This window comes from Lycorma delicatula, chromosome 9 (assembly GCF_047948215.1).
Source record: "Lycorma delicatula isolate Av1 chromosome 9, ASM4794821v1, whole genome shotgun sequence".
NCBI lineage: Eukaryota > Metazoa > Arthropoda > Insecta > Hemiptera > Fulgoridae > Lycorma > Lycorma delicatula.
Window position 1 is genome coordinate 100,897,349 of NC_134463.1, and position 17,049 is coordinate 100,914,397.

The 17,049-nt window shown below is 26.3% G+C and overlaps 1 protein-coding gene across 3 annotated transcripts in view; it reads right to left on the bottom strand.

The window, feature by feature from the left end:
• Positions 1 to 17,049, bottom strand: part of LOC142330132 (homeotic protein antennapedia-like) — a 485,876-nt gene that overhangs the window by 115,394 nt on the left and 353,433 nt on the right. The window contains exon 1 of one of the 3 annotated variants that reach the window (XM_075375223.1): positions 12,095 to 12,588. The exons of the other annotated variants lie outside the window; for them this stretch is intronic. The gene's annotated coding sequence lies outside the window, so the exon portion shown is untranslated. Of the gene's footprint in view, positions 1 to 12,094; positions 12,589 to 17,049 lie in introns of those variants that run through there. 3 annotated transcript variants of the gene reach the window in all.

Here is a 17,049-nt window from a genome sequence, read left to right on the forward strand (position 1 = left end):
AATGGATATTTCCGTTGAAATCTGAAAACCGAGATTTTTTGCCATATCAATACTTCCTTTACTTCGTACAAGAAATTAAAAATTGAAATAAATTACACAGTCATGACTGTTTGCTTATCAACAAAGAATATACTTTAAGAGAGTATACACTGTCTTAAAGTATATTCCTGTCAAGAGTACAATGTTGACAAGCAAACAGTCATGACTGTAATTCATTTTAATTTTTGACTTTTATATAATACTTTAATCTCCTGATGATGGTTTGAAAAAACCGATAGATCTAGAGAACGTATTTTTTCTGGTAAGGTAGATTTTTCACTTTTTAATTATATATATATATATATATATATATATATATATATAAACTTTATTATTATATAATCACAGTAAACCAATTTTACACAACGTTTGCTTAAATGATAACTTAATTCTTAGAAACGGCTAATAAAAAATAATTTTCAGCTTCATACAAAGATATAAAAAAATCATATACAGCGAAAATTAATTGCTAATCTTTTGTTTAGTTTAATTAAAATACGTGTGTGTTATTTATCATAAAATGGATCAAAGGGAAGCTAATTGTAGCAAAATAGTGCCAAGAAGTCCATTAGAATTATTTCATGTAGTTTTATTCTTTATAAATAAAAATATCAGAGATATTATTATGTGTATATAATTTAATTTACTTTTTTATATTAATATTTTAAAGTAATATTTCAAATTGCGTCTGTAATTTTACAACTGTAACTATAAATGTGTTATGAAAAAATAATATTGATTAACTCATAAGCGAATATTCAAAGTACGTACGCACCGGAATATTTTAATTGTTTTTTTTATTTTTATTTGAAATAAAATTAAAAAAAAAGTCTATCTTATTTACATACATGATATTAAAATTCAGGTTTTATATGCATATATATAAAGGTAGCTAAACCAGTTGCAAGAAAATATGCATATTAGGCAATTAAAGTTAAAAATGAAATAAATAATTTCAAAATTCGATTAGTGACAAATAAAAATACCAGATTATAAGGCAAACAAATCAGAAATATCTCAAACGAACCTATGCTGGTTTTCATAACCATAAAACGTAACTGGTATATGTATTGTTATATTAACTTTCCCGCCAAAAGTTTTACATTTGCATTCGGTTTACTCATTTAATATAAATTTAAGATTAAATATTCATTTTACGATTGAAAAATTCACATTACAAGCAGTGTTCGTAACTAAATCACATACACATCGGCCGGATAATTTGGAAAAACACATCGTCTCACATTTTCTGGAATTCAGCATTTTTGTAATATCGATTGTAAATTGGATAAATATAAAAAAATAATAATAATTTCCGCTTTTATGGTTAGTCTCTTTCTCTCTCACTCACTCACTCTCTCTCTCTCGCACTCTCTCTCTCTTTCTCCCATTCTCTCTCACTTTCTCTATTACTCTTTCACTTTTTATATACAAGTATTTTATGAAAATGTAACTTACTAATAAAACATGAATGAACATCCGAAAATATGAATGGTGAAATTAAACGAATGATGTTTAACTTACGGAATGAAAGGAACGACTAATGATAATTATTTGTGTTTAAAAAATGGAAGACAGTAACAAGAAATTAAGAAAGGAAGGGTAAAAAAGGAAAACTAAAAGTAATTATTGTAATAAAACTCGTACTTTATTATTATTTTTTTTTCTGTAAGAAAAAAGATGTAATCAGTTGTTTAGTGTCGCGTGTATAGGCCTAAATATGACACGCGATACACTATAATATAAAGTGTGTACGACTATAATAGATAAAGAAAGAAAGATAAAAAATAACAAAACTAAAAAAAGAAGAAAACGGAATTTGAAAAGAGACAATAGATAATGTATTAGCCCATCCGTTGACAGTATTTCTATACTTTATATTAATAACAATAGTATCGGAAATCGGTTACACTCGGATTAATTTTCTATCAATAGGTTTGAATTTATGACTTACAGAAAGCTCATAAATTGAATATAACAAACGACAACCCTAGTTTAATTCACGGCATCATTCAATTTGTAATTACGTGAAAAACCCCTTACGTACAATTTAATTTTTTTTTTAAATGTATATAGGGATGTCCCCCTTTTCGTTGCTCTTTTTTTATTTTTTTGAACTGTAGGTACAAAAATAAGCCAAAAGATCTTATATCGACACATTAGATACATTTCATAGTAAACTAAATTCGACCGATGTTGTGAAGATTTATACTGTACCGTACACATTTTTTCATTTCATTTTTACCCCAGGGTCGCATCACTTTATATTTAACAATGCTTATCCCTCTTAAAGGTATCGTATTTATAATACTTGCCAAAATATATCATATATTATAAATATTTTATTAGCCGAAGAATATAAAATTTGTTCGATCAATTATCCTCTACGTAGATCATTTTGCGCGCTCAATCGTAGGAAGATTAATATGCAATTTAAAACTATGTTATATAAATATATTATATGATATTTAAACCGCATGGTAATTTAACAGTAAATATCTTCTGTATATCGATTATATAATTTTCTAATAATATTTTCCAAGCGATAAATTTTATTTGGTAAACATTTTTGTGTTATTAACTAATTCAAATTGAATTTTATAAATGAAAACAGCGTTAACAAAAATCGTTCGTACATTAATATAACAAACCGTAGCTTATAGCTTTTCCTATTAGAATAGGTCCTTTATTCTCCTGGAATCCTTTTTAATATTGTAATACTGGAAACTCTGTATTCAATGTTTATATTTTTAATACCAAATAAATTTTTTTATTGTCCAAATGCGTACATTTCGGTGTGATGTTTATTCAACCTCTAACATTAAGTTAGTTTATTATAGTAAGATTGATATAAGTTGAATTGATAGTAATTTTTGTGTCGTATACAAGCCACAATTTTAACCTACTATACAGTACCATCCACTTTTTATAATCCATATCGCTATTGTACAAAATAAAAAATGCTTCATGAATTTTATAAAACGAAATTTAATGAATTTATAAAAACCGTCGTAGATTTATGATTTAAAATTAAACACATAAGGTTTTAACCGTAATACTTAAATATCTGTTATATTAAGAGTATTGACTTCTCAAGTTATGCCTTTTGTACATCGACTGCATAGGAAACACACGTACTTAGTTTAAAGGCATAAACCACACTAAAAAAGGTACATAAATATCTACAAGATAATAAATCTACAAATTCTCATAATTTTATTAATTAAAAAAAGCTGAAAAAATAATCTGCAGTATTTTAATTATATTTAATAATTAAAAAGTGAAACTGCAGTTTTAAAAAGAAGATAAAATATGTTATAGAGTATCGTTAAAAATACAGTTATAGACAAAGAATATTATTCTTAACAGAAAAACCTTAAATAAATTATTCTGAATTTATTTAAAAGAAAAGAGTAATAAATAAATCAGAAAGATATTGATTTAAATTTAATTGATTAAATTTACATAATTAATTAGAGTTTTTTTAAATTAATAACAAAATAAGCTATTCAAATCACACAAAAATTAATTAAAATTTTTTTCTACGTTTTAAACGACATACAATTATTTTACATTGCAATAAAAAATGTCAGTTGTATTTTAAATATAAATAATTATATATATATATATATATATATATATATATATATTTAAAATTATAATAATTTTGTTGCAGGAATCTCTGACTACGAACAAGTAATTAAAAAATAATAATAATAAATACACACACACACACACACACACACACACAAAATATAAAAATGGATAAATAATTAAAACGAGAAAAGGACAAGTTCCGGTAACTTTAATTCAAAATATTCAAGGTGAAGGAAAATCAAGATTCTGTAACCGGTAGATGCAACACTAACCACTTTTACAGTAGTATTATTATTGGGTAAAAAAAATTGATATCAAAATAAATTTCGTTCGTAAGACTGAATGGAATTGAATGAAACCAGTTTTTAACCGACGAACTGACACAACACATGCGGTATGCACATTAATTTATATTATGTATGTATTACTTATACATAAAACCACACGCGCACACACCTAATGATGAATTGGAGCAGGCGAGGTAATACACAGACGCGCGGGCGCAATAACTTGTTACCCGAGAAGAAATTAACATATACGTTAATCATCTTGGATTAAAACCCGGATATATCGACGCATTCAAAATTAAGTCGAACTGTTAAAAAACCTAACCTAAACCTAAAACTTCTTATCTTACTAATTAGCCGGTGACACATCTCAACTAAATTAAAAAACAACAACAATGAGTTATAACAACCTGCCCTTTTTTAAAAGGAAGAAAACTAAGGACGTTTACCCCAACAGAAATAAAACACTTAGCAACTAGAAGAAAATATAAATATGCATCAAAATTAATTAATAAAAATTAAAATATATATATTTTTTAATATAATTTCTTTACTGAAAAAAAAAAAAATAAAAGTAATTACATTTAGATAAAAATTTATTTTTTTCATTTTGAAAATATAATTGAACATTATTATAAGACAAAAATAAATATAATAAATCAATATAATTATACTGTAAGGTATAATTACACGAAAAAATATACGTTTATAAACATTACTTATGTAATAACAAATCATAACAATGAAGAAGTAATTTTGTTTCACGCGTGAAACAAAATTATTGACACAAAGATATATTCTTTGTATACACATCGCTTTTATACATTTAGGAAAAATCAAATTAAACAGTTTTATATTTTACTCATTTATTATTTTAAGTATATATAATGTTTAAATACGTACGCCTGATGTGAACTTATGCAATGTCCTTTTTGTTCTCGATAACTTTTTTCTTAGCTTAATTCCATACGAATCATCAAATAAATTTTTTTCTTAAATATTGGTGACGTTCATTTTAATTTATTCACCAATTTAATACTTAATCACTTTGACATGTTACATGTATTCAAATAACTGTTTCTATACATAGTATTGCCAACTACAAGTAACGAAATTGTTAAGAAAATATTGTGTTCATTTAATTGTTTTTATCTATTCCAAGATTCAAATGTACCCTATTATGGGACCGCTGTAATAATAATAATAAAATTACTATTAATAATAATATATTTGAAGAATTTCATTAAGATATAAAAAAAATATTTTATTTCTTTACAAAACTACTATATACATAAGCAAATAAAAAATTGTATAACATTTTAAAAATCTATAAAAAAAATAAGACTTTACATTGATTAAACATTATACACATTTTTAAATTCTTTTTTCAATAAAAATAATAATAAGTATATTATTATTGTTATTCAAAATAGTTGTCAAAGAAATAAACTTAAAAAAATTGTCAAGACATTTAAAAAAGTTGCCTACAGTCTAATATAATTTATAGGAAAATAAAAGTTTTAGTTATAAATAAAAAGATTTCTTTGAATAGCATCCGGCTGAATAACTATTGTACGTATTGTTAATGATTTATTGGAAACCACATAAGTTATCGTTTAATCTTTGCATAACATAAACAAAAGATTCTTGTAAAGGACCGTCTTTATCTGAAAAGATCCTCAGTCTTTTTTTATAATCACCGCAAAGCCCCTGCAAATATACGGTCTTGGTATCGTACATAGGTATGTGAAGATAGTATCGTGCAAAAATAGCAAAAACGCAATAAAGGGCGACCTTAGTTCCGATCCGTACCAGAAGATCTAACCAAAACAATAGGATATCACTGAGAATAAAGGAAATGATCGGGGAACAAATCTACTCTTAGAGGAACATAAAAATCTGCACCAAGGAGTGCTTCCGTGTTCTTCAAGTACAGATGCCCATATGCTTCCATGTTCTAGATACTCATATTACCATTCCTGTTTGGGAAAAGTAGATGCTCTCACCCACGACCGGAAGAAAACACTTTTGATTAACGATTTTGAGTTGATCAGAAGCTTTTCAGCAAGGTACTACAGAGAAACCTGAGAACATGGTCAGGTTTTGTAAGAAAAATCTTTGTCTATCTTAAGAATTTTCATGAAATGCGGAATTATTCAGTTAAAATATACAACATTCTGCCAGTTTCCCACTAAACAGGTAATTTTTATCTTCACACCTATTACTATTTCAAAATATTACTCCTTAATAAGTTGTAACCATCAGGTTAAAAAAAATCATCTATTCTTTTACCCGGATATGTTACAAATTATTTTTTCATAAATGTTACTGTAACTATGCCGTAGTATAGTTTGCAATACCAACTATTTAAGAATAATGATAATAAAAAAGTTAAGGCGTAAAAATGGAGATAGTTAGAAATGTTACATAATTTTCTCCTTCAAATAAACTACTGATAGAATTTATGTAAATTTAATTAAATTTGTTTATGTCATCAACTAACTAATAAATAAGCAAATAAAGAATAGAATCGCTGAGAATCGTGTAAAACTAGCTTTCTTAAGATTATTATTATTACCATCACCATAATCAAAATTGATACGTATGTATAGTATGTCTGTGTGTGCGCGCGCGCACACACACAAAACTATGAAATAAATTACTGTAGTCATCATTTATGATCATTTGGCAGACAATCTAATAACATGGTATAAAATTTCATTACATTATTTACTATAAAAAAAGAATTTATTTGTAATGTTATACACTCATATAAGTTGGTTATAAAGCATAAGTTGATTATAACAGTTGACAACGATGACCCGTTTTGATGATTACATCAAATAACCCTATGACCTTGCAGGTCAAATTGGCGTGACGGCGGTAAATTATATTTCTTAAGCTTTATACGTACAGTACAAGATTGGCGATGTCCTTCACCGCACAAACAAAGCTTGTACTACAAGTAATGAAGACTTGTACAACTTTAAATTTTTATTATTATAATCTACTTTTTTTTTAAATAGAAAAAATAATTAAAAAGTAAACAAAAATCCATGTGTTTCGTCAATTTAATAGAATAAGGATAAATAATTTATAATTTATTCAGTAGATAAAATTTTTCAGTTTATTAACCAGGTTTTATTATAATAATAAACAGAAGAGAAGAGGTTTCAGAAAAAATAAGTATCTCTTAAATTGATTATGGATTATTACCTATAATATGGAACAAATTATCGGTTTACGTATGAATTGTTTTATAAAATCTAATTTATATTTACCAGATCTTATGAAATTATACTTTTTAAATGATTTGAGGTTTCCATTATATCAACCAATATAGGTTTTTGATCTACGATAGATTCTTAATTATTAATTAAATAGTGAAAGATTTTGTTCGCTTACATTTAACAATATTTTCAGTATACGACCCATTACGTTGTAAATGAATACAAAATTTACAGAAGGATCTGTAAATCTGTATCCTGAAATCTCTAAACCAGAAGAATCCTTGAACACACTCGTCCGGGTAATTATGACTTGTATATGGTAAAAAATGTCATACCGGTGAGAAATCGTCTGTAACATACAAATTTTAGTATAGGTATTGCATTAACGGAGGCCAGATTCAACCGATTAAGAACCTCATTTACCGAGCTTCTTGTACGAATACTATCGGTAGGAAACTACTTTGACAAACAATGGAATTTGGTTTGATAGACAATGCATTTCAACTCGCAAACAAACTCTAAATGTCCCCCAAATTTTGTTAAATCGAAATATCGATGATATTAAAACGGGTGAATTGTGAGAAAGGAATAATTTTTCAACAGAGAAATCTCAAAATAACTCGATCCAAAAATCAGCACTTCAATCAACTTCTGGAAAAAATGTGCATTAATTCTTCTCCATACATTCATTTTTCCCGTAATGACAGCTATGATAATGAGTCAGCAACAGATTGCTTTTTCCTTCAGATAATAAGAAACGCCTAAAATCAAGTCTTCTTAAGAAAGAATATTTATCTTATCCTTACCCGTACCAAAAATATTGGTATTTGAAGGTACTTAACCGAACAGTACATTTTTGATCTCGTCTTAGGTGTAAGATAATCTTCAAACTGTATTTTTCAATTCATTAATTTTTTGATGGATATTTTCTTTCATGAGACCTACTTGAGGATGTTCCTCAAGTAGGTTTAACTTAATTCTTTAAGCTGCTTTTCAGAATTTTTTTTATATAAGAGGAAATAAATATTTTATTGCAGCATATTTATAACTCCATTAGTATAAAGATTTATTTCCAGTAACGTAATACTCTCATCTATTTCAATTTTAAACATACCGATTTTCCTATGATAGTGGATTAGACGAATGAGCACCAGCTGCCTTAAAGGAACGCTATAAAATTATATATTTTTGGCACCGAGGTTTGTGTAACATCAATATCCTTCTACAGGTGATCTCTCTATCACCACTCACTTTTACGTGATATACGAGCCCCTTCATACTTTCTCTCTGTGGATAAATTTATACGAATCTTTTTGACTTGAAGGCTTATCGATGGACTAATTTTTTTGATTAGTAGTGGTTGAAAGTAATGTTTAATTATAGAGTATTGAATCTATTTGTAAAACCAGGTTCCCTGGTTATCTTAAATAATAAATTTTTATACTGAACGTATTTTGAAACGGTTTATAAATACCTTTTTAATTTTTCGTTACTGAAATATACGGCTATCATGTATCGTTATTTTTATAAATTTATTTTATCTTCACAATGGTTTTTTCCGATTTTATTAATTATTTATTAAACAGTATTTCATTTCTATTTATTTTAGTAAATATATATAAATTATTTTAGAAAGTAAGTACATTATAAAGCTTTACACTAAAATTATTATTTTTTAATATATAATTAGACATATTTTGAAAATAAATCCTTTTAAAACAGGATAAATCAGCAATATATAATTTGTAAATTTATGATTAAATAATTTAAAAAAATAAAAGATCATCACTCAGTTACTAAAATATTTTATAAAAAAATATTTTACATGATCGTTATAAGAAATTAAATTTGTCTAAATGATACCTGCATAGAAAATGTATGCAGAATAAAAAAACACTAATTATTGCTGTACATCTATGTCAGCAGGCTTTTATATTCAATATTTATTTACTCTGGTATTAAATATTTCAAACACTTAATTTAATGGGATTAAAGCTGACTTCTTATGAAATACATTTTTTGTTTAACAGGGAATTAATTCTAACGATAAATTATTTATAAAAGAGTATTAATTATAAATGATTCCTCATTTTTAAATATCAATTAGTAGGAATAAAACAAAAAATGTAAAACAGAATTAATCTTTAATTCAACTACTGATAACGAACAGAAAGGGCAGATAAACAGATTTTCAAACATATTTTAAAGCTAAACACGCTTGCAGCATTAAGCAATTTAAAAACCGAACTAATATGTTACAGTAGATCTTTTTTTAAAAAAAAATAACCCCTATTATATGATATAACTTAATATCACCATTTATAATGTATAATATGCGTGTAACAGGCAGTACTTAACAGAATATTATAATTCATACACTACCACAATGAGTAAACTACAACCGGTTTTTGGTAGATAAAGGTAATGAATAAATTTTATATATATATATATATATATATATATATATATATATATATATATAATGTTTTTTTAATAATATTTTAATAGAGGATCTATTAAAATAAATAATTTTTCATTTATGTATTAATATTTTAATAATTAACATCTCAAATGATCGTAAATCGTTTTATTTTAAAAATTGTATTATTATTTAGTACGATTTATTTAATCAAAAATGTTTGTAACGACGTTCTTGATTATACAGTCAGTTATAGTTATGTTTCTGATTAAACCTTTAAAATAAAAAATCTATAAAATTCATAAGCGTACTGAATTTTTAACAAAATTTAATAATTTTTATAAAAAAAAAGAAATGATTGATTATGTAAAGATAAATAATTAATCTCTGATTACCTTTTCTGATTAGAAATTCTGTGGTATTTAGATCCATACTAGTACAAAAATGATAATAAGATAGTGTAACGTGAATTGTAAATATATGTAGTCAAAGGATGACAATTTAGAAAATTGCGAGTGGATAGTCCTATTTTCTTACATATTTATAGATTTCTTACATCCTAAAATCCTTAAATTTTTTATTAATATTACTTCGAACTTGCCTTTGTATACATTTTAACGAATAATTATGTGGATTATTCGATTACCATTTCTCCTTCCGAATCGAATCCGAAACACACGTAATATAATCGTAATTTCCAGAATTACTTTTAAGATAAAAACCGAAACATTCGAAATAGGATAAAAACTCATTACATTTCCTAGTTTATATATGTGTATAAAGTACATACGATGTAAAATACCCAAAATATTTTTTAAAAAACATCAAAATCCTTTAGAAAATAACCTCCTAGATAACACCCAAAACATTAATGGATTAAAACGGGGAAAAATTCTTGATTTGTTAATCAAACTTATTTTTAAAATAATGAAAGAAAGTATTTCTAATTGTACATCATCACTTTTAACTGATTAAATACGTGTGATATGAAGCATGATAATTGGTGTTATCCAATATTACTTCGAACTTGCCTTTGTATACATTTTAACGAATAATTATGTGGATTATTCGATTACCATTTCTCCTTCCGAATCGAATCCGAAACACACGTAATATAATCGTAATTTCCAGAATTACTTTTAAGATAAAAACCGAAACATTCGAAATAGGATAAAAACTCATTACATTTCCTAGTTTATATATGTGTATAAAGTACATACGATGTAAAATACCCAAAATATTTTTTAAAAAACATCAAAATCCTTTAGAAAATAACCTCCTAGATAACACCCAAAACATTAATGGATTAAAACGGGGAAAAATTCTTGATTTGTTAATCAAACTTATTTTTAAAATAATGAAAGAAAGTATTTCTAATTGTACATCATCACTTTTAACTGATTAAATACGTGTGATATGAAGCATGATAATTGGTGTTATCATCCACAAAAATCAAATATTTTTCTTATTTGCTTAATTTTTTTTAAAAACTGATTTCTAACAGTTTTTTTTGTAAAAATAATCAAATACCAGGTCTAATATTAGAAATTTTATAAAGAAAATAAAAATAAGATCTCTTAATTAAAAAAAAAAAAAAACTGCAATTCACTTTTATAAATTGTGTTCATTTCATAATCAGTATGTTTAAATTAAGCTAAACAAAACTAATCTTATTAATTGTATGTGGCCCACCTGCCTGGACTTTGTCCTCGCAAATCGGTTAACAGCTGATTTTCGAAGTCAAAAGTTCCGAGGTTCAAATCCTAGCAAAAGCTAATTAATTTTATAAGGATTTGAATACTAAACGATGGTTACCGATGACTTTGGTGGCTATGCTTCGTTACCGATGTACTTTGGTGGTTATGGTTCAATTAACCATACGTCTTAGGGATGATCGGCCTGAGTCTGTGCAAGACTACAGTTGCACTTGGGCCGTGGGGGGGTTGCTTATTGTTCACTAGTAGAACAGATTACAACGTACACATTAAAAAAAAAAAGAATTGTATTTAGCTTATAAGACATAGGAGAAATATTATACTGCTTGTTACTGACTATAACCAACGTTGCAAGTTTTATTTTAGGGATACCAAAGTTTGAAATACAATTTTTAATCTGTTTCTTTATAAAGCATTTTCGTATAGGCCGTTGTTTTTGTAAACTTCTCGATCGTCTTGCCTCGAATAAAACTTTATCGATCAGTTATAAAAACAAAACAATGTTTTAAGTAATATGTGATTTACTATTAATAGAAAAATACATAAATTAATTTCATAAATTTATCACAACAATAAATGTTAATATTTTTATCGCTTAATCGTTTTATAAATTCAGCAAAAAAAAGTAAATTTGAAATGCACTTAAGTTTTTGTAAATAAAAGTTACTTTAACTATTATAAATAAATTACTATTGTTTAAATACGCCAAAAAAATATCACTTTTAGAAGTGCGAGTAGGTAGACGGATAATCTATAATTTAAGCAAAATTAATGAATTTTTGGAATTTTATTATACGTACGACTTACCTCCATATTTCTGTAGTAATTAATTATCATAATTTGTATGAAGTATTCACAAAAATAAACATTGTATTCACTGTATAAACATTTAAATAATAAATATTTGTTAACGATTAATATTTTAAACAAATTACCGTAATTATAATTCCATTTTAAAATTAAATATATGTTATTAGTAAGTACAATAATATAATACATTTAATAAGAGCGCGAAGCGAAACGAACTATATCTGTCAATTCATCAATATAATGCATCAACTGTTAACGATGTTAAAGCAGACTGTTTTTTCACGTGGTTAGTGAATACTGATGGCAAGGTCCCCCCTCTCGTCGACGCAATCGTTCGCGACTTCCCGTGTGCTATATCCAGCCCCTCTCTCTCTCTCCCCGTGTCATGTCAGTATTATAGAACGGAGTAGTAGGGAGAAAGAAGGAGATAAATAGTTAGAAAAATAGACAGAGAGAGGTCCCCGCATCGCGCGTACTGTCGGGACTTAAAACCCTCCATCCACTGTACTGTACGCTCGCGGCAACTGTTCCAAGCCGCTGAGATTCAATGGAGTCTGTACTTATTACAGCTTCATCGCGCAAACACAGCAAGATGATGTATTATAGCACGCCTCTTTTCCACATAGGCTAGCTACCATAGACTTCCCCCCTCCTCGTCGTTCCCTTACCTCGTCCCACTTGTATATTACATTAGACTTCTAGCTTAGTTACTAATTTTCACACTATTCTGAAACGATACGAACCCATAAATAACTTTTATACAGGTATCGTATCAATTTCGCTTTCTTACAGTTATTACGGATTATGAAAATAACAAAAGTTACAATTATTTTATCGTTGTAACATAGGATAAGGAATAAAAAAACTATTGCGTTAATTTAACTTCAGGCAATAACATGTTAAATATAAATACGCAACCGACAAATAACTACGTAACAAGAATCACAATAAATTATCGAAAACACATTTTTTTTTAATTACCTGAATTAAATATAAGTATACTTAAAAACAATTAGATAAATTTATCTAGCCTATATAAGTAAAGTACAACCCGATAAAAAAGATACCGAGCTCATTAATAAATTCTGTTTTTTTTTTTAAGTTACTTGAAAAAAGATTATTACTCATATTATTTTAGGTAAGTCCTTGAAGATACGAAATAAAAATAATTTTCTATTCTCAAAAATTAAAGCGTTAGAAAAGAGTTTTTCAATAAACAAAAAAAAAAAAAGTAAATAAATAGCTCACATTTATTTATAAAACTACACAAAAAAAACAGTTTTTTTTTTTAATGAAAAAATTAGAAACTAACTATAATTAGCTCAATTTAGGTCACATTCCTAATACTTCTAAAAAAAAAATAATCGGTATAAGAAAATCGGTTTATGGCTGTTACAAAGTGATATATATATATATAAAAAAAAAATCATGTTGCTTATAAATAAATTCTGTTTAATAACAAATCCTATATATTAATACACGTCAGATGAGAGGGAAAAGCTTTTACAGCAAAAATATTATAACAAAACTAGAAGAAAAAAATACATTTTTAATAAAAAAAAATATTTTTTTTTTTTTTTTAAATGAATTAATTGGATATGAATGAAATTAATATATATTTGTTTTTGTTATACATAATTTACCAGCTACTTTGTACAGTTTTTACACAGGTTTATATTAATTAATAATAGCTCGTAATAAAAATAATTCTATACCTAATTAAACTGCACATAACTTAAACATTTTATCCATTTAAAATACCAGCCTATATTTGATAAAAGGTTTTAAGTAAAACAGATTAACATTATTGAAAATTTAATTTAAAAAAAGGGAAAAAAGAGCTTATCTTTAAAAAAACCAGTATTACCGTTATAACAGCCGGTTGTAAAAAAAACTTATATAAACAAGTTTTTCTTTAAAAAAAAAATCTGTTCTTTTTTTTTGTAAAAAAAGAAAATTTAATAATCGTATTTTCCTAAGTTCTTTAATTAATCGAAAACTCTAATCACTGATAATGCGAAGATTATCATATTAGAAACATTGTAGTTTGTTATAATATATAACAAACTTTTTTGAATATAAACAAAAAAAAAAGTATCATTTCAAGTCTTGTAAGCAAACTTATAGAGATAGATAGATATATATATATACATACTGAATTTGTTTGTATGGAAAATAAATTATTTATTGTTTAAAAAATATCAGTTAGATATCTGCATTTCTTTAAATAGATTTTAAAAACTGAAATGTTTTCAGTACAAAATAAAATAAATTTCAAATTAAGAATAAACCAATTAATTAAATAATTTAAAAATATTATCAATTAAATTACCATTAGATGTATTATAGGTAGCAGTTCACCGCTGAAGGTACTTACTAACCTAATAATTCCATAAGGAATGACAAGGATAATACTCTCCTGAAAATGAAGATTACGTGTTGGAAACGTATTCGGACCGATTTCACAATATTTCTATCTCATAAAAGTTACGCGTTATGATGAAAGTGTAAAATTTTTATTACTTATTATGTAAAAGAAATGTTTAATTAAAATATAATGAAATGCAAAAAGTTCCAAGGGATATTACCCGTTTTTTAATTATGCAGATTATACTGCAGTTAATACTAATTAATTCGTAAGTCTAAGGCGTAAAAATGTTTTTTAGATGAAATAATAAAATCGAGCTCATACTCCTTTTACTTCTAGCTAACGTGAAACAACGATAACAAAATAGTAAAAAAAAAAACCAGTTGAATTATCTTATCGGAACGATATTAATTCCCAAGTCATTATGTTTCGTATAACAAACAAACAAAAATAAATATAAAAAGTGTACACAAAAAATAAATGGAACAAAAATTAGGCGTTTCAAACACGATTGTAACAAAATAAAAATCATGTTTTGAAACACACCTGTTTTGAACTTCAGCCTCGATAACTACTCTGATCATTAGACGTAATTGGAAGATGCGAAGTAACGATTACAAAACCGTAGGCTAAAATCTCGTTTAATTAATCAGACCTAAATAAGTTCACCGAAATTTTAAATAACATTTAATAGAGATTTACGGCAAGTCTATTGGAATCAATAATTAATGGCTATAATCAATCAACAACATTTAAAATATGTGATGAAACACAAATTCGTTGTATTTCTGGCTAGAAAACATGGCTGTATACATATATATATATATATATATATATATATATATGTATCTGTGTGTGTGTGTGTGTATGTGTGTGAGTTATATATATAAAGTTTTCGACTCACCAAAATAGCATTCCTGAAGATGATTATAAATGGAATGTAGATGCATTTCGTAAAATCATTATTTACTCTAATATAATTTTCATAAAACTTTACTTGAAGGAATAAAAAAAAAAAAAACGTATAAAAAAGCGAATAATCTAAATTTACATATAAAAAGAGAAAAGTTCAGCCGGTCTTTTCATATCAAGAAGAAAAAATCTGTAGTTTTTCAACTGAGAAAAACGGAGATTTCTATAGCTAAACGTTGAATATTATAATAAAAATGTATTTTTCATGGCGTTAAAGAATGAATATAACCGACTTAAAAAAGGAAATTTTCATATAAAATAGAAAGAAGAAAAAGAAACTGTTTTCGACTAAACGACATGAGAAGAACCGTGAGACTGGGGATGAAAAAAGAAACTATATTTAAAGAAGTAAGTAAGATAGAAAGAAATAATATAAAAAAAAGAAATGGAAGACGGCATAAAAAAAAAGGTGGTGTATTGAAACGATGCAGAGTAAACGGCGGGAGGAGTGGATGGGGACAAATGTCTTTTGAGATATAAATGATGGACATTTTTCAACGGTGAATGGAATAGAACGCCATGTCATCTTTCACCCCCACCAAAAGTCTGCACCCCCTCATATCATCAGACACAAAACACCCTGAAGTCTTCTTCCTTCTATTCACTCAAACGTTTACTCTTAGAATATATATATATAAATGGAGGTTAAACTAACACCTGCCCAAACCTTTCAGACAAAACGGGAGGAGCTATAAGCTAAAATACGTATAGTTTACAAAGAAAGACTCTATCATGAAGTGAAAACCAGAAAGTGGTATGACCGCTGGCCTACAACCTAACCGCATGCAAATTTTACAATGCAAATCGTCTGTACATTATGAATATGTAAATAACTTGAATATACGTGTACTAATGTACATCAAGTAGGTCTATAATTTAATATGTACTCGTGATTTTATTTTATTATTATTTTTATATTCCTACGTCTAATTTTACTTTTATTCAAGGCACGTTAAGTTTAATAAAATAAGATTGTATTTCAATTATTTTTAAAGAATTTTTTATAAATCGACCACCATATATTTGCTGCTATTGATGATTACAACGAAAGTTACTGATGAAAGTAAAAATCATTTACCGATTGCGTTAAAATAGGCCAAGAGCTGAACTTTTTTTTATAAATTTCCCCTCATTCTTATACTATTTCTAATTTTATCCTATAATTTTAATTTTTCTCAGCTGTAATGGACGGTATGTATAAGAGAGAAGACGTTAATCAATTGGACAAAAAATAAATCATACTACAGATTTTGTAAATATCGATTTTACGTCCCTCAAATTAAAAAAAAAAAACAATATACGTATATATAAACATCGTTAAAAAATTATGTATGAAAACAGATTCGTGTTAGTATCCAGTTGAGTTTTTGTATCGGAATTATTTTATTTAATATTAATATATTTAATTAAATTAAAATTACAGCACTTGTGTTGTATTGTAAGAGATTGAATATATATATTTTTTTCAAAAGAAACCGGAAAAAAGAATTTGAGAGATATTGAGGTATTGCTATATCTAAAAATGATTGGATTCTGTGCATATTTTTACTATATGTAGCCAATTTTGGATAATTCTGCAAACTTCAGGCTAGGCAATTCCTTTACTAATTTA